This window comes from Phasianus colchicus, chromosome 1, assembly GCF_987193195.1.
Source record: "Phasianus colchicus chromosome 1, bPhaCol1.hap1.1, whole genome shotgun sequence".
Classification (NCBI taxonomy): domain Eukaryota; kingdom Metazoa; phylum Chordata; class Aves; order Galliformes; family Phasianidae; genus Phasianus; species Phasianus colchicus.
The window spans coordinates 159,107,070-159,131,166 of record NC_143436.1 but is presented as its reverse complement, the minus strand read 5'-3'; the positions used below and the strand labels follow the sequence as shown (position 1 = coordinate 159,131,166).

The window sequence follows — 24,097 nt, the reverse complement described above, 5'->3', positions numbered from 1 at the left end:
CCACCCCCCGCCTGGGCCCACAAAATGGGAAGGAAGGGGGAAAAGAAAGAAACAGCAGCAACAATCTATGGAGGTAAACTTATTTTACTAACTATGATATCGGAATGCAAAATAATATAATACAATCTAATTGAAATTGAGACTAATAAATCAAATAAGATATGAGAGAGAGTTCCCGAGACTGAGTCAAACCTGAAAAAGCTTGGAACGGCTAGGAAAGCATCTCCAGCACCCACTGCCAGGCAGTAAGAGCCCGTCCCCCCCCCCCCCCCGGGAAGGGTCAGCTCCCATGACTTCCGTAATGTATAGGGATAGGTACATAGAATTAGAGCATTAACACTTTAATTCCAGTACATGATGTTTTGATGTGGAATATTGAAAATCAAATAAGCAAAAACCAAAACCATGAAACAAAACCAATAAGCCATACTACCATACAATAACTAGGCAGACCAGCTCTCAAGGAATTTAGGTCTTTACTGACCTTAGAAACAATTATCATAGAATCACAGAATGGCTTGGGTTGGAAGGGACTCGAAGAATCAGCAAGTTCCAACACTCCTGCCACAGGCAGGGCCACCAACCTCCAGATCTGATGCTAGACCAGGTTGCCAAGGGCTCCATCTAATCTGGTCTTGAACACCTCCAGGGTGGAGCATACACAGCCTCTCTGGGCAGCATATCTCTGATGACTTTTATGAAGTTATGACAGGTTAAATTAGATGGATTTTTTGCTATTCTCATCAGTTTTTAGTAGTTGATGTAATAATGATCTCAAATTAAAAATAGGCTGTTTACTTTCAAGAAGTAACAGATCCTTCATTGGAAGAATGTTTTAGTTTCTGAAGTAATCCAGAAGCAGTCATAATTAAACAAGCTTTTCAAAAGAAAAATGCCATCACTTAAACAAAGAGGTGTTGTGTTTTTTATTTTTTATTTTTTATTTTATTTTTATTTTTGTTTTTGTTTTTTTTCTCTCTAGGCTGAATGTTGTGTAGTCTCCCCTCTTATGCTCTAGAAGACATTATTTTTACTTGCTCTACCTAGGGGGCAGCAAATTATCCATAACTAACAGATTTAGCCATTCTCTGGAAAATGCAAAGCCTTGTAAAGAGAAATAAATATTGCTTTCATTCAATTTCAGCATGGGTCGTGCTTTCAGAAAAGGACCATTTTACGTGATGAAATTAACAAACTTATTGGTGAATATTGGTGTAGTAGAATTAGACAATTTTCATAAAAAGAGACACATGTTAATAGTAGAAGAAAAAAGAGATTTGGATTCTACATATTTCATCAGATTTGATCGAGTAATTTTAATTATTTATATTCTGGTTTTATCTTCACTAGTATGGTAGATAAAAATAACAACTTATATGTAGATGAACTCATCAGGGTTTTTAGTATTTAAGTTGCAATTTACTATCGAAGTCTCAAAGTAACAGAATTTAACTAGAATAGGACATCCAGTAATTCAACACCTGCTTATAATGCTATTTATTTTAAACTACACAAATTGCAAGCAGTAATAAAGATCAGTATTTGCTTAGAAAAATAACAAACAAACCATCATCTGTACAGCAAGATATTTTAAAAGCCCCACGGAAATCATCTGGAGTCCCTGAGAAATTGATGGAGGCAATAAGATTATACCATAAGATGAATAAAATGACAGGAAATAATGAACTAGTGAGGTAAACAAAGAATGAAACTAAAACACTGTCATTTCTAGTAATACCTACTGTTTTTTTGTGGTTTTTTTTTTCTGCATTATCTTCCTGCCCAGCTTTGTTTTAAAGCTTTCAGATGCATATTCTCTGTGTAACACAATTTTGTTACTACTTAGAAATGAGAAAGGTAAAACACCTGTACAGCATGTATGTAAACAGAGTAAAGAGAGGAAAAAAAAAAGGGAGGGAAGAGAAGAAGAGAAGCAGGTGAGGAGAGAGGGCAGTAAGGCAGGCAAGCAGGAAGAAGGGAAAAATGGAGGGAAAAAAGGACAGAAAAGTAAGAAAGGAGTGGAGATAGGTGAAGTGAAATAAGTGCCTTACTTTTTAAAAGAGATGAAGAGGCAAAATGAAACTAAGTAGCTCATTACATATAGCTACAACACTTGGCATATCCTTCTCATGTATTTTATATGTAGATCATATTTTACATATTGATCTTAATTTTTGTATACAGAGAATGAATCTTTTTCAGAATAGGTTGCATGAAGAAAGCAGTTCCAAAGCAGTTTATAAGTTATTTAAGAAAGATGAAATCACACCCTCCTGATTTTTAAATAAAGGGTTTTGGAATATTTTTAAATAATTCTTTTTACACAGCCTGCCTTATTGAAGGCATCATCTGTTACAAAGCCTTCAACAACACTGAGTATAAATGAGCTGTAAAAATTAAAAAAAAAAGTTTTAAAACATAATATCTTGTGATCCAAAAAACAAAAAAACAAAAAACATGAAAAAATGAAAAAAAAAATATTTCTGATAAGAAATATTAAAGGACATTTCCAGTCATAAAATCGCAGAATCATAGAATGGCCTGGGTTGAAAAGGACCACAATGATCATCTAGTTTAAACCCCCCTGCTATGTGCAGGGTAGCCAACCACTAGACCAGGCTGCCCAGAGCCACATCCAGCCTGGCCCTGAATGCATACAGGAAGGGGGCATCCACAACTTCTTTGGGCAACCTGATCCAAATAGTCACCATCCTCCGTGTGAGAAAATTCCTCCTAATATCTAACTTAAATCTCCCTGTCTCAGCTTAAAACCATTCCTCCTTGTCCTATCACCATCCACCCTTGTAAATAGTCATTCCCCCTCCTGTTTATACACTCTCTTCAAGTATTGGAAGGCCACAATGAGGTCTCCCCAGAGCCTTCTCTTCTCCAAGAGAAGCAATCAGTTCCCTCAACCTCTCTTCATAGAAGAGGTGCTTCAGCCCTCTGATCATCTTAGTGGCCCTCCACTGGACCCGCTCCAAGAGCTCCATGTCCTTCCTGTACTGGGGGCCCAAGGCCTGGATGCAGTACTCTAGATGAGGCCTCACAAAAGCCAAGTAGAGGGGGACAATCACCTCTCTCTCTCTCTCTCTCACTGCTGGCCACCCCTTTATTAATGCAACCCAGAACACAGTTGGTCTTCCGGGCTGCAAGCTCACACTGCTAGCTGGTGTTCAGCTCCTCGTCCACAAGGACCCCCAAGTCCTGAAGGGCTGCCCTCAAGCAGATCTTCCCCCATTTTGTATAAATACCTGGAATTTACCCAACCCAAGTGCAGCACCTTGTACTTGGCCTTGTTGAACCTCACTAGGTTTTCATGGGCCCATTTCTCCAGCCTAAGTCCCACTGGATGGCTTCCCTTCCCTCCAATGTATCGACTGCACCACTCAGGACTCTGGTGTCATCTGCAAACTTACTGAGGGTGCACTCAATGTCACTGTCTGTGTCACTGATGAAGACATTGAAAAGCACAGCTTCCAAGACCGACCCCTGAGTGACACTGCTTGTGACCAGCCTCCACCCTGACACAGAACCATTAATCACAACACTTTGTCTCATATGTGCCTTAACATAACTTCTCAGAGGATCTATTCCTTGATATTACCAGGTACAGAGGTGAGGCTCACCGGCCTGTATCTGGGTCATCCTTTCCCCCTTTCTTAAAAATAGGAAGAATGTTCCCATTTTTCCAGTCACCGGAAACACCACCGGACAGCCAAGATTTTTCAAACATGATGGAGACTCACTCGGCAAACACATCTGCCATCTCTCTCAGAACCCTAGGATGGGTATCATCCAGCTCCTTGGACTTACATGCATTCAGTATTGTGAGGAGGTCTTGGACTTGTTCCACCATTACAGTGGGACAGAAACCACTCCCACACCCTCACCAAGATTCTCATGGCCCTGGCAGACACAGGAAGCCTGACCACCCTTGAAGACTGAGGCCAAGAACTCAGTTTTTTCTATGTCAGCTTTTCCTATGTCTGAGGAAGCCAGCTCCCCATTACCTTTCATCAGAGGGAGAACACTCTCCTTGTCTTGCCTCCTCCTGCCTATGTACCTGTAGAACTCCTCCTTGTTATTTTTCATATCCCTCACCAAGTTCAGCTGCATCTGCACCTTGGCTTTCCTAATCTTATCCCTACACACATGGACAACAGCCCTGTTTTCCTCCTAAGCTACACAAACCTGTTTCCACTTCGTGTACATTTCCTTCTTTCTCCTCAGATTAAGCTGCAGGTCCTTGCACAGCCACAATGGTCACCTGCCTCCTCTGCTCGATTTCTTCTGCTGCAGGATGGAGAGCAGTTGTGCTCTCAGAAGGCTGTCCTTAAAGATCTGCCAGCTCTGTTCTGCACCCATGCCCTTAAGGACAGTTTCCCAGGGGATCCCACCCAGCAATCCTCGAGCAGCTGGAAATTTGCTCTCCTGAATCACAGGGTCCTAGGTCTGCTTTTTGCCAGGCCCACATTGTTCAAAATCACAAACTCCATTAAGGCATGGTCACTACAGCCCAGGCTGCCTCCAATCTTAACCTCTTTAACGCTTTCCTTTGCACTGGTGAGCACCAGGTCCAGTAAGGTTTCACCTCGGGATGGTCCACCTACTACCTTGACCAGAAAGTTGTCTTTGACAGATTCCAGGAATCTTCTGGATTTTCTGCCACCCGCCATACCACTATTCCAGCAGTTATCCGAGTGGTTGAAATCCCCCATCAGGACAAGAGTCCATGAGCAAGTCTCCTACAGCTGAAGCAAGAAGGCCTCATCAACAGGCTCCTCCTGATCAGGTGGCCTGTAGTAGATCCCAACTACTAGATGCCCTCTACTGGACTGATCCTTGATTTTTACCCACAAGCTCTCGACCTGATCGTGGCTGTTCCTCAGACACAGCTCTTCACAATCTATCCACTTCCTAACATAGAGCGCAACTCCCCCACCCCTTCTACCCTGTCTATCCCTTCTGAAAAGCCTGTAGTCCTCAATCAGGGTATTCCAATCATGGGATTCATCCCACCATGTTTCCATGAAATCAATTAGGTCATACTTTCCCAATTGTGCCACAGTTTCTAGCTCTTCCTGTTTATTTCCCATGCTGCATGCATTGGTACAGAGGCACTTCAGCTTAGCTATTGGCTTCGCTGCTTTCTTGGAAGAGCCCTCCATAAAACCTCCAGGATAAGTCTGGAGTTTTCCCTTACTGCCTCCCAAGGTGACAGCATCCCCACTCACTTCTCTGTCACGCAGTACATCCCCTTCCCCCACCATATCTAGTTTAAAGCCCTGCTAACCAGCCCAGCCAGCATGTTCCCAAGAATATTTGTGGCCCCTCCAGTCAGTCGTCTCCCATCTGTCGTCAGCATTCCCCCTTTCTCAAGGCTGCATCCCAAACCATAGTACCAAAAGTCCTGAGTGTGACACCATTCACAAAGCCATTTATTCAGCATGTCCATCCTCCTCTTTTTGTACAGATCCCAACTGAGAGGACAGAGAACACAACTTCCGCTCCCGATCCCTTCAAGCAGCCTTCCCAGAGCCTTGAAGTCCCTTTTAATTGCCCGAGAACTTCTTTTACCTACCTCTTCATTTCCAAAGTGGAAAACCAGTGATGGATAATAATCAGAGGGCTTAACCAGTTGAGTGGTGTTCCTAGCAACATCTCTCACCCAGGCACCTGGCAGGCAACACACCTCCTTGTGGGATGGGTCCGAGCAGCATATCAGACCCTCAGTTCTCCTCAGAAGGGAGTCCCCTATGATGACAACCCCACTTTTTTCCTGACTGATGCTGTAGCAAAACGGGGATCAGACTGACTAGCCTTGGGCAACCTCTCCTGCATGGATGGATTTTCACCAACATCCACACCCCCCAGTCAATCCAGCTCCAGTGCCTCATACCTCTTATGTAAAGGCACCTGGGAAGGGGGGACACACTCAGGGGTAGTCCGCTTGTTGCCCCAAACAGGGATTTGTTTCCATCCCTCGCTGTCTTTGAGGTTGCCTCTTCCTACCTGACCATGAGACAGCAGATGATCTCCCAATGCTTGAGGAGCATCTCCCCCACACCCTTCCTGTAGGGATGGCAGAGTGCGACTCCACCAATCGATCCCCTTCCCACAATCCTGGATGCTCCTCAGCCTTTCTACTTCCTCCTTTAGCTCTACCACCTGGCTGAGCAGATCATCCACCCGCTCACACCGCACACAGCTGGCATCCCGGCTGCCCTCCTGCAGCAGTGACAGGGCCAGGCATTCTCTGCAGTCTGAGACCTGAACTGCGGCGTGGACATTCATGCTATCAGTCTGAGTCTCCGCGTCCTTTTTAGCAGCAGCTCTCCGCCGTGCGGTGACCATGGTTGCACCTCGTTGTGTCCGGAGAGCAACGACCCGTTAAGTGCCCTGTTAAGTGCTAAGCCCCCTCCTATACGGCACGGTGCCCCGCCCTGCCTGCTCGCTCATCCGCTAGGGGTTTGCCCTGAAAAGCAATCGTTTCACAACGAGATAACAACCCTCCCCCCCCGTGTAGTCCCGCGAATGAGTGGGCAAAGCTAACGGTTTTCCTGCCTTCGAATGGCCGACATGATTCACGCACCCCGACGGCTCCTCTCCGACCCTGAGGCTTTTTCTAGGTAGGGGGCGTGGATGCAGAACCGTTGCCCTGGCAACGCCCGCTTCACGCCAGCCGCTCTCGCGAGAGCTGCCGGGCTGCTCTGTTGTCTCGGGGTTCCCTGGATGAAGTAACCGGCCGGAACCGGCCGGAACCGCCCTGTACCTCGCGGTCAGTCGCTGCGGTTCTGGCCGGGACAGCTCCGAAGCAGCGAACCTCGCAGATCAAAGAGCTAACTTCGGCAATCAGTCAAAATAAGACGCTGTGGTAATTTCTTAGCAGCAAGAAACAGAATATGAGGAACAGTTGTTGAGGGGATGGGAGAAAGAGCACCAGACACAGTGACTCTGCAAAGTTCAATTTAATAATTGAACCGAAGATATGGATAAGCTGTGTTAGGAAAAACTTAACACTCCTACACATACACACCCACATACAGTTACAGTTACTGAGGCTGTCCCCAACTGTGTGTTGGCATAGTTAAGCCCTGGGGAAATGCAACACTTTCTCCAGCCCAATGTTAAATGCCTGCTCAACAATATCCTCCTCCCACTGCTCTTCTGGCCCCAATATCTTTTACTAGAGAGATGCTACACTGCCTTTGTTTGCACCATATTGTCAGCCATGGATCATTATATTCAGTTGCTCACCCCTGATCCAGGCAAGATCATGATGCTCCCATGACAACGCTTCAAACTCTGAAAGATTGCAATACCATAAGAAATGTTCCAAATATGAATTAAATAAAACTTTTAATGAGCCAGAATTCATAGCAACTCTAAGGCTTAGGATGGAGTAGCATGCCAATGAGATCAAAAGACCCAAGTCTTGTCTACTGAGCATGAACTTCTTAAATATAGGTTGAGAAAATGAAAACATGGACAAATCTGTTTATCTGGCCCCACAACAAATATTTGCAGATGATGTGTTGCTTTTTTTTTTTTTTTTTTCCCCAGTAACTCCTTGCTATTGTTCTCTAATACCTGTCTCTACTGTACTGAAAGGCACCTGTACAATGCCAGAATACTGTACAGTGTTAGTTTCTGTAACTGCTTAAGTGTGTGAACCTTTAGTCTAAATTATTATTCTCACTAGTACTGAATGCATCACAAGAGATATATTTGAGAATTTATTGTCTGTATTCTTGTGTGCACCTTCTTCCCATCTTAGTCAACAGAGAAATAAGCTGTAGGTCCTGCATTATGCTGAAGACATTACTGCCAGAAAACAATAGAGTGAATATTCCAACACCCTCTATTCTTCACTATTATTAGACAAAAATTAACCAGCAGATATGAGGAGTGGCATCTCAGTAATTCAGGATGTCTTCCAGCTTTTGAAAAGCAAATCAGTCCAGAAACAATCTTATCTTGACTGACCAAAGCATACCATTCAGTATTTAACAGGTAATCACAGAATGGGAGTCATAGAATGGCTTGGGTTGGAAGGAACCTTAAAGATCATGAGTTCCAACCTCCCTGCCATTGGCAAGCGACACCTCCCACTAGATCAGATTACTCAGGGCCCATCCATCCTGGCCTTGAATGCATCTGGGGATGGGGCATCCACAATTTCTTTGGGCTGCCTGTTCCAACACAAGTAATTCTTTACCCTCTCAGTAAATAATTTCTCCAAATATCTAATCAAAATCTCCACTTTTTTACATTAAAACCACTCCCCTTTATCCTGTTACTATCAGACCATGTAAAAAGTTGGCCTCCCTCCTGTTTATAAGCTCCACTTATGTACTGAAAGGTTGGAATGAGTTCTCCCTGGAGCCTACACAAAGTACCCCCAAGCTTTCTTTATAGGAGAAGTGCTCCATCCCTCTGATGACCTTTGTGGCCCTCCTCTGGACCTACTCAATCAGTTCCATGTCTTCCTTTTGCTGACAGAGTCAGACCTGCAGTCATTAATCCAGATGGGCCTTCAGAGCTGGGGGACAAAAAAATCACATCCATATTTATGTTCTGCTGGCTACCTCTCTTTTGATGCAGCTAAGGATTCATCACACTTTCTGGGCTGCAAGTGTATACTGCTTCCAGATTACATGTAAAATCTTTTGCCCACCACAACCCCCAAGTGCTTCTCTGCAGGGCTGCTCTCAATGAGTTCGCAGAATCAATAGAATGGCCAGGGTTGGAAGGGACCTCAAGGATCACGAATCTTCAACCCCCCTGCCACATACAGGGCCAACAACCTCCCCATTTAATACTAGATCAGACTCCCCAGGGCCCCATCCAATCTGCCCATGAACACCTCCAGGGACTGGGCATCCACAACCTCTCTGGGTAGCCTCTTCCAGCACTTCAACACTCTCTCTGTGAAGAACTTCCCCCATACATGCAACCTAAATCTCCCCTCCCTCAACTTAAAACCATTTTCCATCGTCCTGCTGTTATCTACCCTTTCAAAGAGTTGATTCCCCTCCTGTTTGTAGGCTCCCTTTAGTAAAGGCTGCAAACAGGTCACCCTACAGCCTTCTTTTCTCCAAGCTGAACAAGCCCAGCTCCCTCAGTCTGTCTTCGTAGGGGAGGTGCTCCAGTCCCCTGATCATCTTTGTGGCTCTCCTCTGGACCCTCTCCAATAGCTCCCTGTCTTTCTTTTACTGACAGCTCCAAACCTGGACACAGCACTCCAGATGGGGCCTCACAAAAGCAGAGTACAGGGGAACAATCACTTCCCTGTCCCCAATGGCCACTCCCCTTTTGATGGATCCCAGAATACCATCTGCTTTCCGAGCTGCAAGAGCACACCGCTGGCTCATGTTAAGCTTTTCATCCATCAGGACCCCCAGGTCCTTCTCTGCAGGGCTGCTCATAAGGACCTCTCCTTCCAATCTGTATAGGTGCCTGGGATTCCTCCAGGCCAGGTGCAAAGCCTTGCACTTTGCTGTAATGAACCTCATTGGGTTCACCTGGGCCCACCTTTCAAGCCTGTTGAGGTCCCTCTGAATAGCATCCTTCCTTCCACCATGTCAACCGCACCACTCAGCTTAGTGCTGTCAGCAAACTTAGTGAGGGTGCACTCGATTTTGTCATCGATGCCATTGATAAAGATGTTAAAGAGCACCAGTCCTAAGACAGACCACTGTGGGAAGCCGCTCGTTACCAGCCTCCACTTGGACATAGAGCCATTGATGACCACCCTCTGTCTGCGGCCTTTCAACCAATTTCTTATCCATCGAGTGGTCCACCATCAAATCCACCTCCCTCCAATTTGGAGATAAGGATGTGGTGAGGGATCACGTCAAAGGCCTTGCTCAAGTCCTGGTAAATGACATCAGTCACCTTTCCTTTGTCCACTAATGCCATCACTCCATCATAGAAGGCCACCAGATTGGTTAAGCATGACCTTCCCTTGGTGAAGCCGTACTGGTTGTCTCGGACCACATGCTCATTCCACATGAGATCAAGCATGTCATCCAGGAGGATCTGTTCCATGATCTTCCATGGCACAGAGGTGAGACTCACTGGCCTGTAGTTCCCCAAGTCCTCCTTGCTCCCTTTCTTGTAAATGGGAGTGAAGTGACCCTTCCTCCGGTCATCTGGGACCTCACCTGACAGCCATGACTTGTCAGATATGATGGAGAGCGGCTCAGCAACCACCTCAGCCAGCTCCTTCAGAATGCATGCCATCCAGCCCCATAGATTTGTACACATTCAGTCTCATGAGGCAGTGTGTACACATATGTGGGATCGATCCAATCAAGAGGAAACACCTTGCACTTGGCCTTGCTGAACCTCATTGTGTTCACATGGGTCAATGTGTTAAGCCTTCAGATGACATCCCTTGTCTCTGTCGTATCAGCTGCATTATGCAGATTTGTGTCATCAGCAAACTTGTTGAGAGTGCACCCTATCTCACACTTCATGTTGCTGTTAAAGATATTAAAGAGCACCTGTCCCAAGATAAGCCACTGAGGGACACCACTTGTCTCCGTTCTCCACCAGAATACAGAGCCATTGACCACAACCCTATTGTAAATGATGTGCATTGTGTATCAGAGAAGAATGAAAATAATAAATATAAAGGCATAAGCTCTCAGGATGGGCCATTTTAAGAATACTAGTCACTGTCTATTCCAGAAAACATAGCAATGAGTGGAGTCAAGAGTCTTATTCATACAGTTTCTAGAGAGTAGGATTTCTGTTTGTTTTCTCAGTCATAGCCTAATGCATAAGAATGACTTCTCTGTCACTCCCTTTTTCTTTTCTCTTCCTCTGTTTTTCCTACTAGAGCTCCCCACTTTAGTTTCAACTCTATCACTCTCTCCAGTGTTATTGCCTTGTACTCCCCCATGGTCTATGTACTTCAATCATGCTACAATTCAGTTGTTTTAACATACTTTTCCCTGTTCCCAGAAATATCCCCACAAAAGGACTAGTAGATCTTCTTCCTACTCTAAAAGACTTCTGCTAAATTCTAAAGTACTGGGAAAAGAAGATAATGCAACTGCAGGTCATGTCGTGTCTTGTGATTTTTTTTTTTTTTTTGAATGCCAAGATAATACCCTAAAATTCACTCACCTTGTAATACTTCATTAGTGTGATATTTGTAGTTGCTTTACAACTACATACTGCACTATCACAGATTAAACCTAACTGATTTTAGGTATCCATCAATCCTTTTTATGTTAAAGGACTGTTTGCTCCAAACTACCTCGGTGGAGAGTAATTTATTAATGCCTACAGATCAGTGAGATAAGGTGGGATTACAAATTGATATATTCTTCACTTGGCAGACTGGGATGTAGATCTGATGACCTGGCAGACAAACCATGACCAAATCCAGTGAAGAAAAAGTGATATCACAGTAGTTTGGTAGCATTTTGAAACATACTACCTATTAACATGATGTGATGCTACCATTGCTACTGAATATTAAGTTCGGAGGTAGAATAAACTTTAAAGACATATGTTGTCATAGGCGTTTACGAGGAGGTGGGCTGTGATGTGATAGGACCTCCCCTGCTCTGTGATAAGAGACGTGATGCACGCTTGAGGGCGTAGATGCACTAGACGCACGTAAACGCACATGGACGTAGGAACAAAGGTAAGCATGTAAAGTATATAGGTCGCTGTTTCGCTTGCAATAAACACCATTTTGCCTAACATCACATTGGTGTGCACATAGTGAGATGGTCGCATCATAGCGGGGACGGTGTGAACCCTGGCCAGGACATAGGAACGTGAGGAACAAGGTGTTTCCTACGAGGAAACAAGTGGTGCCCCGTGTGAGGAACGTTCCTATGTTGCCTGGCTCAAAAATAGCTTTGGCGCAGTAAACCCAAGGGGACGGCGGGGCGCTGATCATGGAATCTGTTATTAAGGTACTTTTGCAACTTTACAAAGAATATTGCGGCAAGCACCCTCCTTCTAGGAAGGAGATAGCCGCCATTCTTTCCCGCCTGGAGCGGGAGGGGGAGATACGCTCCTCCTATGATGTTCTCGACCATCAGAGGTGGGATTCTCTCACCACAGTGCTCGCGCACCATGCGATGAGTGCTCAAAAGGGCGCTGAGCTTAAGACTTGGGGCTTACTTTTGGGTGCTCTCAGAGCGGCCAGAGAGGAAGGAAAGGTATCAGCAGAGGCTCAGCTGCTTCTGGGTTTAGGCAATGGGGGCAGGACACAGGACCTGGGGGGTTCCGGAGGGGGCTCAGGCACAGTTGTTTGCAGGGGCCGAGAGGAGACGGAGCCGCCAATGATTGTTGGTAAGATGGTGCCGGCTGAACCGACGGTACCCAGTCTGAAAGAAGACAGACAACAAGATAGCGGATGTTCTCTAACTCACCCCCCGCCGTCATATCCGGACCGGTTGGGTGAAACTTTCTGTCCTTTATCTGAATTGCGTCAGTGCACCCTGGCTCAAGGGAGCGGAGGAGAGTGCGACCCACACGGGTGGTATCAGCTTACTGCCTGCACAGGGAGGGGCCGGACAAAAGGCCTGTTCTCTCTGGTTACACCCAAGGGCGATAGCTCAAGTGACAGCTCCACAGATGAAGGGAAAGTTAGTCTAGGGAGCAAAGGGAAGAGCTCCATGACGGACTGGAATCGAATAAGATCTGAGGCACTGGGGAAGGGTTTAGTCCCAGAAGCGTTCCCGGTGATTGTGAGTGATCATGGCCCTGTATGGGTGCCCCTCGATTCAAAAGGAGTCACACGCCTTATAGAGGTGGTGGAAGAGACAGGGCTGGGGGTCCTGAACAGTATAGATGCCGAGATGCATATGAATAAACTGAGTAGAGCCACAAGCAATTTATACGTGCTGCAGCATCCTTCACAGCCCTCTTTATCAGCATTAGGAACCAACCAGTGGGTTTCATCAGACATATTACCTCAGTGGGAAAGGACTAATATGAAAGACCATCAGTTGATTGTAGATGCACTCGCTGCAACACAAAGCACAAAGCGCTTCTCTAGCGCTTAGCTGCATCCAAGCCCAAATATGGATGCAATCCATGGTAGCAGCGATTTCGAGGGAAGGTGAGGCAGGTACCCTGCCCACAGAGATTCGGAAGGTGATTTGGAACAAAGCAAATGAATTTGAAAGGAAATTTCAATCTTGGTGGCACTTAGTTAATTTTACTTCTGATCTTGTTACCAACTATGCCACAGATTTTGTCCTAACGATACGTAATGCTTCAGTAGACACAATATACCCAATTATTGTGTTGGGATTGAATTATGATGGGGTCATACTTTATCCAATAGAACATCGAGAATGGGCTTGGAAAAAAGGGGAAAAATGGCAAACTGTGGATGTTAGCTCATGTGCTGTACGGGAACAATGAGGCTTTGTTTGTTAAGGTAATAACACTCCCAGGGCTCAAGACATTTGTCTTGATACTGAACAGAACATCTGCCATTTTGAGATTCATCCCAACGAGGTACCGGAAATAGTGCTTGTATATATTGGGGACGGATGTGTTTGTATGAGGACCCCTTGTAATTCCATACTCGTAGATAATATTACTATGGATACTGGTAATTATTCAAATCTCTGTATTTGTAACTTTACTAACATTGTAGGGTGTGATTCTAATTATATAGCTCCAGTTACATCACTTCAGTTATTGCAGTCTAATTACACACTGATTCAGGACTTATTACCAACTCCTATTGGAATGGATCTTGATTTAGTAAGGAAACTGCTGCGACATGACGACCTGTACCAATTGCTACAACGCATTCGGAACAATGGGCAGAAAACCTTGATCACTGTTCACCATGATACGAAAGAGATACATTGCATCCTAGAAAGGATAAAGAAGGATGGAGAATATCATTGGTGGGAAGTGCTTCTTGGATGGTCGCCTACAGTGAGAGGAGTGTTTAATGCCATTCTGCACCCAGTTGTGATTATATTAATTCTAACTGTAGTTTGTTTAGTACTTGTAGTCCTATTATATGTGAAAATTTGGAACATGCAACGCCGCTTACGACACATGATGGAGCGAACTTTTGACCAACGAACGGAGTATCTTAAGCTACATGACAGATTGTAAGGAACGCAACATATAATCATTTCTATAACCTACGCTAGGGCTATTAGGCAGTATGCGAGTATTGCGTTGTAACAGGGAAAGCCTTTACCGAGCATGGGGAGGGGGAGATGTTGTCGTAGGCATTTACAAGGAGGCGGGCTGTGATGTGATAGGACCTCCCCTGCTCTGTGATAAGAGACGTGACGCACGCTTGGGGGCGTAGACGCACTAGACGCGTGTAAACGCACGTGGACGTAGGAATGTAGATAAGCATGTAAAGTATATAGGTCGCTGTTTCGCTTGCAATAAATGCTGTTTTGCCTAACATCACATTGGTGTGAACGTGGTGAGATGGTCGGGTCATAGTGGGGACGGCCTGAACCCTGGCCAGGACATAGGAACGTGAGGAACAAGGTGTTTCCTACGAGGAAACAGACATATTAAAAATATATGCATCTAATGTAAGAAAGATAATTCAGGTGAGAATGGAAAGTAGCATTCTCTGGGAACTATGCAGAATTCTGCTATATTAACCTTTGAAAATGTGAAAATTATAATTTAGAAACAGTCCCAGAGACTCTCAATGATCAGTGACATTTCAGCAAGGTTGTGAGACATCTTCTCACTTCTGTTATCAGTGGCTTGGGAATACAAATATTTCTAAGTATGTATGCATTATGTTGTATTTTTATACTGAATATTCCAATTTTTTTATGATAATCCACAATGTAAAAAGCATAAACAATTACAGCTTTCCAAACACTTGGAAAAAATACGATTAATGGTCTGGCATCTGTTTTAGTCACAGCTATATAGTCATCCTGTATTCCAAGTAAATGGCACTGATTTTACATCCCAAATAAGTCTCAAGACCTTTTTACACCATATATCACTTAAAACTCCAAGCAATATGTACAATATTCTTATTACACCAGAAAATGCAACGTTTCCAGTTGAGTAAACACTAAACTGTCCCTTTAAAACTAAACATAAATAAATAAATACTGCAATGTATTGCAATGTATTGAAATTTCCTGAGTATTCTCCTCAAAACTATTTCTATTTTTCCTCTGAGTGTTAAGATCATAACATCCTGCATTATTAGACAAATACTTATAATTTTTTTTCCACAGTTTCATCAGTATTGTAATCTAACACAATATCCTCTTAGGTGGCTGGACAAATATTTAAATAGGAATTTTAAAGAGGTAACAACAGAAAACAGGTAAAACAAATGTAATAAAATGTATGTTGCTTTCTGAAGTCCCTATGCTTTTCTATAAACACTATCTATCCTTAAAAACAAAACACACCTTACAGATCAAGCTCCTTAACGTTTGAACACAGACTCCACAAGTTTTCTGGCAGATCTGTATTTGTTACTTATGGTGCAAACAGGACATTTTGTACAATAATATATTTTGGAAATGTCTGCCTGACAGCATAAGATGAAAAACATAGAATGATTTGAAATTTCAGTGTCACTGCTAACTTGTTGCTGGCATGTTATCAATAGCTTGTTCCTAATAAAAGTCAACTAAATGTTAGCTCTGATAATCCCATCTGCTGCATATTGCTTAACAAATAAAAAAGAAATTAAACAAGAACAAAAAAAAATCTGAAATTTTGCTCCACGTTTCCCTTGATATTCAACTCAGACCACTGGAAGTGTACAGGTGATACGTTTGATGAACTCAGAATAGTTCAGATGGGAAGCAACCCTGCTCAGTGCATGTCTAACTAGGTCAGACTACCCTGCAATATTTTCAGTCAAGTCATGGAATCATTGAATCGTAGTCCTGAACATTTCCAACATATGGCTGTACAAACTCAACTGAATTTGCTCTTCTAGTATTTGAGTATGCCTCCCACTCTATAATGCTGTACCTCCAACATAATCTTCTCTCTATTCTCCAACCAGGTGGATGTAGACAGCAGAAAGGTTTCCTTTCTCTTTTATGTAGGCTCAAGAGACTCATCTCCCTCAGACTTTACTAGTATGCTCTGTATTCCAGAGCCCAGCCAGTTTGGTTACGACTTCTGCTGGATTCACTCAAATGCATTAGTCCCCTTCTTGTATCGAGGAACTCCAAACTGAACAGAGCCCATCATATACAGTCTCAGAAATTCCAAACACAAGAAAATGATCACCTCTTTCAACTCGTTCTTCTAATACATCCCTGGATTCTTGGCATTTCTTGCCATCAGGTTATATTGCTGACTCATGTTCAAACCATGGTTCACCAGAACCCTCAGCTCCTTTTCTGCAGAGCTGTTTCCTAGACAGTTGCTCACCAGCCTGTACTGGTGCACAGGATTATTTGTCTACAGGTTGCAGGACTTCAGTTGGTTCCTATTAGCTTATTTCTCTAGCCTGTCCACATCTCTGTGAATAGCAGTCACACTCTCAAACACACTGATCATCTTTGCCCCACATTTTAGAGACATCTAGAAACTAGCCCATCCTATACTCTAGGCCATTAGTGAAGATGACAAACAGTATTAAACATAAAAGTGATTGATTTATGTGGAATGTCACTGGTTGCATGCCTCAGGATAAGCTGCTGTAAGTGGAACTAGATAGGAAAGGCTTTGCGTATCAGTCCTTCCCCTTACCACATCAATAAGTTTTAGCTCTGAAATTCTGCAGCTTACAAAACAAATATAACTAATAACATCACTACTGAAGTTCTTCACCATAAAAGATCATTTAGCATAAATGAAATTACTGCTCCATCTGCAGTGTAATCAAAATTATTCATACATTAAAGGTACTTTAAAGAGTCGATATATGTCACTGAGATTACTTACATGCTTATAATTAAGTTTGAGTGATGTTTTCCTGCATTGAGAATAATGACCCTTGCACTGTGAAGCAAAGAACTGTAGCTAAGAAATACTAAACACCTCCTGCATTCAATTCATTCAAAGGCACTTGCAAACATTCTCCATCTCCTAGGCTCAGAACTGTAACATACGCTAGCATCCTTTATAAATCTAATATTTTGACAGGCTAACAGACACATCAATCATTTTATTCACATTCTTCTTCTCATGGAATTTTTACTGTTTGGTTGTCCTCCTGCTCAGAGTCTCAAAGTAACTTTTCCAAGTTTATGCTTAGCAATACACCTTAGAGTATGGCAAACTAAAAATGTGGAATAAAGCTCTATCACCTCACTATTCAAACTACAGTTTCAAGATCATAGAATCACAGAATCACAGAATCGTAGGGGTTGGACCTCCAGAGATCATCGAGTCCAACCCCCCTGCCAACGCAGGATCCCTACACCAGGTCACACAGGTAGGCGTCCAGGCGGGTCTTGAATATCTCCAGAGAAGGAGACTCCACAACCTCCCTGGGCAGCCTGTTCCAGTGCTCCGTCACCCTCACCGTAAAGAAGTTCTTGCACATATTTGTGCGGAACTTCCTATGCTCCAGCTTCTGGCCATTTCCCCTTGTCCTGTCTCCGCACACTGCTGAAAACAGTCTGGCCTCGCCACTTTGCCCCCCACACCTTAGATATTTATAGACCTGGATCAGGTCCCCTCTCAGTCTTCTCTTCTCAAGGCTAAACAGACCCGAATCATGACTTGGGTTGAAAAGGACCACAATGATCATCTAGTTTCAACCCCCCTGCTATGTGCAGGGTCACCTACCACTAGACCAGGCTGCTCAAGGCCACATCCAGCCTGGCCTTGAATGCATATAGGAAGGGGGCATCCATAATCTCCTTGGGCAACCTGTTCCAGTGTGTCACCATCCTCTGTGTGAAAAAATTCCTCCTAATATCTAACCTAAATCTCCCCTATCTCAGTTTAAAACCATTCCCCTTGTCCTATCACTATCCACCCTCATAAATAGTCATTCCCCCTTCTGTCTATACGCTCTCTTCCACCCAGACATAAAACCATTGATCACATCACTTTGGCTGTGACCAGGCAACCAGTTCTTAATCCACTGAACAGTCCATCTTCCAAATCCACACCTCTCCAATTTAGAGAGAAGGATGTGGTGAGGGACCATGTCAAAGGCTTTGCAGAAGTCCAGGTAGATGACATCCATCGCCCTTCTGCCGTCCACCAAAGCCATCACTCCATCATGGAAGGCCATCAGATTGGTCAGGCAAGAACTACCCTTGTGTGGTCATTCTCAGATCACCTCTTCATCTCATATGTCCCTTAACATGGTAACAAGGAGGATCTGCTCCATGATCTTCCCAGGCACAGAGGTGAGGCTCACAGGCCTTGGGTTCCTGTAGTTCCCCGAATCATCCTTTCTCCCTTTCTTAAAAATGGGAGGAATGTTTCCCTTTTTCCAGTCACCAGGGATTTCACCCGGCAGCCACGATTTTTCAAAATGATGGGAGAGTGGCTCAGCAACAATATCAGCCATCTCTCTCAGAACCCTGAGATGCTTATCATCCAGCCTCATGGACTTGTATACATTCAATTTTATGAGGACTTGTTCCACTGTTACAGTGGGATGGAATCTGCTCCTCTCACCCACACATAGATCTTCAGGTTCCTGGCAGACATGGGGAGCCTGACCACCCATGAAGACTGAGGCAAAGCACTTATTGAGCACCCCAGCTTTTTCCATGGCTGACAAAGCCGGTTCTCTGTACTCATTTATCAGAGGGGGAACACTTTCCTTGGCCTGTCTCCTCCTGCCTATGTACCTGTATAACCCCCTTCTTGTTATTTTCTACATCCCTTGCCAAGTTCATCTCCATCTGCGCTTTGGCTTTCCTGATCGTACCTCTATACAGACAACGTCCCTGTATTCTTCTCAGGCTACATAACCCTGCTTTCACTTCCTGTACATTTATTTCTCTCTTTTCCCAGTTTGAGCTGCAGCTCCTTGATCAGACATGCCGGTCGCCCAACTCCTCTGCTCGATTTCTTCTGCTGAGGGATGGAGAGCCGTTGTGCTCTCAGAAGGGTGTCCTTAAAGTGAGCACCAGGTCCAGTAAGGCTTCACCCTTTGTCAGTCTGCCTAGTACCTGGACCAGTGAGTTATCCTCAGCAGACTCCAGGAATTTCCTGGATTGTCTGCCACCCACTGTGTTGCTATCCCAGCAGATATTTGGGTGGTTGAAATCCCCCATCAGGACAAGAGCCTACAAGCACGACACTTCCTGGAGTTGAAGTAAGAAGGCCTTGTCAACAGGCTCCCTCTGTTCAGGTGGCCGGTAGCAGACCCCAACCACAAGATGCCCTTTACTGGATTGATCCTTGATTTTAACCTGTAAGTTCTCAACCTGGTCATGGCTGTTACTCAGACACAGCTCTTGGCATTCTATCTGCATTCTAACTTAGGAAGCAACACCCCCTCTCCTCCTACCCCATCCATCCCTCTGAAGAGACTGTAGCCCTCAATCACAGTATGCCAATCATGAGTCATCCCACCACATTTCCAATATAGCAACAAGATCATAATTTTCCAAGCATATCATGGTTTCCAGCTCCTCCCACTTATTTCCCATGCTGTGTACATTCATGTAAAGGCACTTCAGCTGGGCTTTCTGACACACTATCTTTCTAGAGGAGCCCTCCTTCAAATCTCCAAAAGAAATCTGAAGTTCTCCCCCACCGCTTCCTAGAGGGACATGAGAAGGTTTCAGACAGGAGGTCAGCAACATTACCTCCTCTGAGGAGTTCCCAGAAGATCCTACAAGAGAGTTGGGAGGTTTTTTTTCCACTATCTCCTGGTGTGACAACATCTCCAAACTGTCACACCACACTCTCTGTTCCACCACACTCGACTCTCTTCCCCCATCGGATCTAGTATAAAATCCCAGACTACTTGCTCTGTCCCAGCAAGCCTCATTGCATCTCCTTCCCCCTTCCTACCTAGTTTAAAGCCCTCTCAATGAGCCCTGTTAGCTCTTGGGCTAGGATCCGTCTTACTCTTAGAGACATGTAACACCCATCTGCAACCATTAGACCAGGAGCGAAGTAAATCATCCTGTGGTCGAAAACCCAAAGTTCCTGTTGTGGCACCAGCCTCTTAGCCACTTATTCATTACCTGGGTTTTCCTAGCCCACTCTGTGTCCCTTGCTGCTTCAGAAGGGATAGAAGAAAATATCAGTTGTGCTCCACTCTCTCAACCAACTGTCCTAAAACCCTGAAGCCTTTCTTGATAGTTCACAGGCTTTTCTGAGATACTGCATCGCTGCCTGCCTGAACTACCAGTAATGGGATGTAATCAGAGGAGTAAACCAAGTCTGGGAGTTTTCTAGTTATGCTCTTGACCCTGGCTCATGGGAAGCAGCACACCTCCCCGTGAGTCAGGTCTGGTCTGCATACAGGGCCCTCTGTTTCCATGAGGAGGGGATCACCCACAACAATAACCCTTTTGTCTTTCTTTGCAGCGGCAGAGCAGTCAGCGGACACAGAGTCGACTGCCTTGTCCTTGGCAATGCCTTAGGCAAACCTTCCTGTGCCTCATCGCTTACCTCCCCTTCAATTGCCAGTGCCTCAAATGTGTTATTTAGCAGCACCTGGGGAAGTGAGGTTGACAGGGAGGGCTGGCAGGCCCATGATGCTGAGCTGGGACTGTCTTCCAACTTTTTTGCAGTATGCTGTGGGTGCTGCACACACACTGCCTTCTCCTCACTTTTTCCAAGGCAAGGGGTGTGGATGTGGATTTGTTGCCCTGGCAATGCCCACACCATATCAGCCACTCTCATGAGAGCTGCCTGACTACTCTGTTATCTCAGAGTTCCCCTGGTAAAGGAACTGACTGAAACCCCTTTGCATCTCATGATCAATTGCTGCAGTTCTGGCTGGGACAGCTCTGAAGCAGTGAACCTCAAGGTCTACTTCTGGGTTTTTGCTCGATGCAATATGATCACTTGGCTTTCAGTAAACTTTCTTCACAAGTAGGGCACTGACAGAAAAACTATCTCTAACTACAAGGTATTTCAATTTTCCATAGACTCTAGTTAAATGACATAATACTGAGATTAAGAAACTGGTAGCACTGCTTGGAATATCAAATTCTAAATTTCTAAGCATTGTCTGCATGTCTTAGCACAGACATGTTGTTCACTGTGAGATAAAGCAAGCTACAGTACAAATAATAAAGTACAATTTTTATTTTATTTTTTTTAAGAATTTCCCATGTTTTAAAACCAAAAGGCAATTCTCTGTTTAAAAATTAATATAACAATTCTTAACATTTTCTAGCACAGAAAAGTAGTTGTTATAAGAAGAACTATTGCCAGATCACAGTTTATTAAATTAACAGGGATTGTTCAAATATTTTCCTCTCCCTAGATTTATTAATGTAGAAAAGTAGTTGTTGTGAAAACAGCTAGTAGTACTTTAAGGCCACAGAGTTTATTAAACTAACCTGTTCTATTACAGCATTTCAAAAGTAAATATACAGTGGTTCAAATAAAATAAACTATATCAAGTCATACATTCTAAGAAGAATTGCATTTCAATAAGGTTACCATCATAATTTGTTTTATAAAAAAAAAAACAGATAATATACTACAGCTCTAATTTCTGACAAGTTCGACAAATTTGACAAGCTGATAAACTACTAACTTTAAAAGTTATCATCCCTTCACATGCTAAAAATAGAAGAAACTACAGTAATACAGAACTGCCATTTAAAATGTTTGGTGGAAAAATGCAGTTGCTTTAACTCACTGATACTTTCCATTTTGCTGGTTTGTTTCTTTAAATAGGCATCACATGTGCAGGTCACTGTACTGTCATGTAACTCGATAACAAATTAGGAAACTATGTTTTAAGACATATGGCTTTGCAGATTGAAAACTTACTGAAGATGATGTGCCAGTAAAAACCGAGATTGTCATTTAGAAGTACAGAAGTCTTAAATCAAGACAGACATGGGTGTCTGTGCTGCAAAATAAGGTAACAGATTCAATTAAGAAAAGAAAAAAAGCAAAGCAATTTCACACCTCAGAAATAAAACAGCCCACAGTAAATCTGATGTGCCACAAAAAAGGTATGAATGAGACTGTGCAATTTTTGCCCTTATTTTTAACATGTTCAGAAGCTTTAATTTAAAATGTGGCTATTCAAGATCCATTTACAAATAAAACAGGGAGTGCAAAGAGAAGTCCACAAATTTCACTGTTCACAAACTTTTTATTCCATGCTAAGAAATGGATCTTTAAATCTGAATACTGTGTCAACTATGCAAATAAAAAAATGCTATTCAGGAATTCTCTAGATTTCATGGCTGAAGCGAACTAAATTATTAACAAATGTGACAAATAAACATAATTGAAATTACTTATCTCCTGAAGATAAAAGAATACATAAACACTAGTGGTTTGTTCTTTAGCAGCTATTCTTCAATATAAAGAAATTTCCAAAGCTCCATCTTGTTCTGATAGGGTGTTATGTAAAAGCATAAAGCAAGCACGAGTACATAGCTCTGAAAGTAATGCCTTTTATCTATTCCCATGGAATAGAAAAAGAAATGCAAAGAGAACAGTAACACTAATCAATACAGCCAATTCTCAGCTATAAAACACTATTTTTCAATGTAGTCACCACCATTAGCTATGCATTTTTCCTAGTGATGAAAAAGAACCTGCATTCCATGTTCATAAAAATCTGCAAGGCCATTTGGAAGATGGTGTGTATTTCATGTCACTGTCACCACTGCTGAAACACACCACCCACCACCTCACTGTGCTCACATCCGCTGCTTGATCTCCATAAATGTTCAGAAAGTGTGGATGAATGTCAAAGGATACAGTTTTTTCCACAAAGAGGAGTTGAGTTCCACCCTTTGCTTCATATCCACTTCCATGACAGACACCATTTTGTCAGACTGCCTCTCTACTGCTATCTGTTGCACAGCAACAAAATATAAGGGAATATTCACAGAAAGGTTCAGCCTCTACTGCCACCGCACCAGTCTTTGATGTTATGTGCCAACATACTAACATAGAATCATATCACAGAATCATAGAAAAGGCCCTCAGAGATCATCTAGTTTCAACCCCTCATGCCATGAGCAGGGTCATCAACCACTAGACCAGGCCTTTCTGCCCAGAACCACATCCAGCTTTGCCTTGAAATAGGAGGCATTACTTTTGGAGTAGTCCTGATATATTTTATATATATAAATTGAAAATTACAGTGTAATTTAGAACTTATTAAGTAATCAAGCCTGATACTAATCAAGGAAATTGCCTTTGAGTAAGTAAGATTAAAGAATTTATGGAGATTAAATCAAGCAGATCATTTTCATGAAAATACATTGATTTCCATTAAAATGCTATTGTGAAGAAAACTATGATAAAGAATGACTTTCTAAACAAATCTGATTGGTGGATGAAAGCTTTATGATGTTTGTAAAGAATGATACAGTCTAAGGGAGTAATGCTAAGGTTCAAGTACCTTAAATTATCTCAGTAAGAGGTTGAGAGCTAAAGAGATGGATTTTTTTCTAACATTTCTAGTCATGTCTAACTGCATTTTTTGTATAGAAATATCATAAGCTCAGTAAAAAAAATATTTGATTTGATAACTATTGGCTATATATAAGAGAGAAATGATGAGCTAAATAATATTTTCTTGCTTGCAGCGTAAATATCTTTTTAAATATAAAGAAGGCATAAGGTATATCATCTCAATCATTTTTTTTTTTTACTTTGGGCACATGAATACCTACTTTTCTTCACTTTCTACCATATTAAAAAAAAAAATCTTTTGTTTTGAAAATTAGCCTCATAAAACTGTCAACTCAGACTGTCAGTTATAATTCCCTATTCACTGAAATTATTTCCTATTCATCAAAATAGTATTAAAATGTTTTAATAACAGTTTTTAATGCTGAATATCCAGCAAGAAACTCACTATTTCTAAAAATTGAAAAAAAAAAAATGTGGAAAGATATAATATTATTTCACTTTTTAAAACCTTTAGAATTGAAATGCTATTCAATCTTTTCCTCCCTTTTGTCCACAAATTTTCTCCTTATGAATCTATCAGAGACACTCA

The 24,097-nt window shown here is 43.0% G+C and overlaps 1 protein-coding gene and 2 pseudogenes across 3 annotated transcripts in view; 1 reads left to right on the top strand and 2 right to left on the bottom strand.

The window, feature by feature from the left end:
• Positions 1-24,097, bottom strand: part of KLHL1 (kelch like family member 1) — a 244,638-nt gene that overhangs the window by 108,181 nt on the left and 112,360 nt on the right. The gene's annotated exons all lie outside the window — the stretch shown is intronic.
• Positions 6,765-14,835, top strand: LOC149920195 (uncharacterized; annotated as a pseudogene). Its single transcript, XR_016461530.1, has 2 exons — positions 6,765-6,877; positions 11,540-14,835. The product of XR_016461530.1 is annotated as an uncharacterized LOC149920195 (transcript).
• On the bottom strand, positions 6,872-11,545 carry LOC149920196 (uncharacterized; annotated as a pseudogene).